Raw genomic sequence first — 2,962 nt, forward strand, 5'->3', positions numbered from 1 at the left:
ATTGTAGGTTAAGATCTACACTTATATGGATTTTTTTTTCAATATAGGTTAATAAAAATATTCCTAAAAAATAAAGAAATAAAAATATGTATGGGGAGTTTCTTTTTCTTTTTTCCTTGTTATATTGTTTACAAGGCAATTACTTAAAGTGCAGGGCTGAATAGCTAAGTAACACCATGTATTTACTTTTAATAGCCTGAAGATACTGGAATAATAAGAAATTCCTTTTGTTATTTCCCTTCAGTTCTCAGAAACACCATGGCAGTGGGTGAAGGAAGAAACAGCACTACAATTACCAGGTTTATCCTATTGGGATACTCTGAATCTCCAAAACTTGAAGTCATCCTTTTTCCTAGGCATCTCCCTCGTGATAGTGTTCTGCAATGTCAACCTCATCACTCTGATCAAGATGGACTCCTGGGGCGCCTGGGTGGCGCAGTCGGTTAAGCGTCCGACTTCAGCCAGGTCACGATCTCGCGGTCTGTGAGTTCGAGCCCCGCGTCAGGCTCTGGGCTGACGGCTCGGAGCCTGGAGCCTGTTTCCGACTCTGTGTTTCCCTCTCTCTCTGCCCCTCCCCCGTTCATGCTCTGTCTCTCTCTGTCCCAAAAATAAATTAAAAACGTTGAAAAAAAAAATTAAAAAAAAAAAAAAAAAAAAAGATGGACTCCTACCTGCACACACCCATGTATTTCTTTATCAATAAACTTGCCTTCTTAGATATTTGTTATGTTTCCTCCACAGCTTCCAAGACGCTCTCAGATTTCTTCAAGAAGCAGAAATACATCTCCTTTGTAGGGGGCACCATGCAGTACTTCTTCTTTACCCTGAGTCTGACTGAGTGCTTTTTCTTAGTAGCTATGGCTTGTGACCGATATGCTGCCATTCGTAAGCCTCTGTTCTACACCGCCATCATATCTCCCACCCTCTGTGTGCAGATGGTTGTGAGATCTCGTGTAACTGGATTCTTTGGCTCATTTATCCAACTGTGTGCCTTATTTCAGCCTCATTTCTGTGGGCCAAATGTCATCAGCCATTTCTTTTGTGATCTTCCCCAGCTGCTGATCATATTCTGCTCTGACACCTTTTCCTTCCAAATCGGGACCTCTGTGCTCACAGTGATCTTTGGATTCACATCTGTCTTGGTTATCATGATATTCTATGGTTATATTGCTGCCACCATTCTGAGATCACTTCATCTGAAGGCAGGTCCAAGGCCTTCAACTTCTGTGCTTCTCACCTGATAGCTGTGACTCTCTTTTATGGCTCACACACCTTAGTCTATTTGTGCCCTACTTCTGATGATTTTCTGAGCCAAAACAAGCTGACCTCCGTTTTTTACACTGTGGTGATTTAAATCTATTGATCTGCAACCTAAGGAACACGGAAATCAAAGATGCCTTAAACAGATGGGAAAAGAGAATATTTTCATGGAATTATTGGTGCCTTTTAGGGCTTAGGACACAAAATACGCAGAATAGTGTATGAAAAACAGCTATAATAGTACTTACAAGCCTTGTAATATATTGTGTAACTTTTCACAAATATCTGCTTTCCCTCTATTCCCTGAGAGAGGATTGTATTTCATCCCTTTGAAGTCAGGTTTGGGCATGTGACTTGTTATGGCAAATGAAAATGTGAACAGATGTGACATATCCCACTTCTAGGTAGAGATTATATATGTGTAATTTTTTACCTTTTTTATTCCCAGTGGTCTAGTCAGTGGCTGACTTGTAAGGAATAAGATGGTGGTGCAAGAGAAGAGCCCCCAGCTGACATAAGAGAAACTTGTATTGTTAGCAAAAAATAAGTCTGTTTTGGATTATTTGCTACTGTAACATACTCAGTCCATCATAACTGTTACAGAAATCTGTACAGGTGGTAGTATGCTATTAAAAAAATCAGTGTTAACATTTGTAAGTTTCTTTAGGGCCAGGAAATAGGTGTTAAGCAATATATTATTGACAACTGGGAGGATAGTAATTTATGTTTGGCACAATAAAACATTTGGTACGACGGCACTTGTGATAACTTTGAAGGGAGATTATGTGGGAAAATGGAATGCTTGTAGCATGAATTGGTTGCTGTTAGATGAATTTAACAAGGTTCTACCAGAATGAGAAAAGCTCACAAGACAACTGGCCAGTTTGCAAGGAAGAAATGCAAGAGAATATAGAGAGTCAAGAAATTTGGAGACTTGAGAGGAGCTAAGATGGCAGTCTAAGTAGGAGGACCCTAGGCTTGTCTCATCCCTCAAACACAGCTAGATAACTATCAAATTATTCTGAATACCCAAGAAATCAATCTGAGGACTGACAGAACAAACTGCAGAAGAGGCTACATAGAGGGAGGGAGGAAGTGCAGAGACATGGTTTGGGGGAGAAACAGATCATGGGTGCTGCAGAGAGGAGGGAGCCCAGGTCACAGAGAAGGGTGAGAGAGAGAGAGAGGAGCACATAGGGGGATGCACAAAGAGAATGCTTCCCCAAAGCCATTGGCTGGAAAAATGAGAGGGGCTGATTTTCATGAGTTTTTGCAAAAACTCAAACACTGGAGTTTTAGAGGTGGAGTTCATGGCTGGGTTAGAGCCCTGAAGGTACTGCCTTACTCCTGGGGAGAAGGCATTCAAGAAGCCTGGGGTAGACTGTGCAATCTGAGGATGACCTGTGGTGCATGGGGAGAGACAGTTTGCTCTTCCTGGAGTGCATCTGTGAGAGGTGGCATTCACAGAGATGCCACTCCAGGGACCAAAGAGCTAGGGAGCACCATAGGGAAGCATAGCCACAGAGACACCTGCTGGTGGTGTCAAACTCAAAAAAGTCCCACAACCCAGACGCTGGTTCTTTAGAGTACTTTGCTCCAAATCCCATGCCTCTGTGCTCTGGCACGACTGCCCTTCTGGGTCAAATCTACATCAGTCCCAGCATGGCAAGACACTCCCCCAGAAGACCTGCCACACCAGGTC

The 2,962-nt window shown here is 42.6% G+C and overlaps 1 pseudogene; it reads left to right on the plus strand.

The window, feature by feature from the left end:
• The first annotated feature begins 258 nt into the window (after nt 1-258).
• Nucleotides 259-1,485, plus strand: LOC109246964 (olfactory receptor 1440-like; annotated as a pseudogene).
• Nucleotides 1,486-2,962: the final 1,477 nt, after the last annotated feature.

This window comes from Panthera pardus, unplaced genomic scaffold, assembly GCF_024362965.1.
Source record: "Panthera pardus isolate Hobbes unplaced genomic scaffold, ASM2436296v1 HiC_scaffold_12, whole genome shotgun sequence".
Lineage (NCBI taxonomy): Eukaryota > Metazoa > Chordata > Mammalia > Carnivora > Felidae > Panthera > Panthera pardus.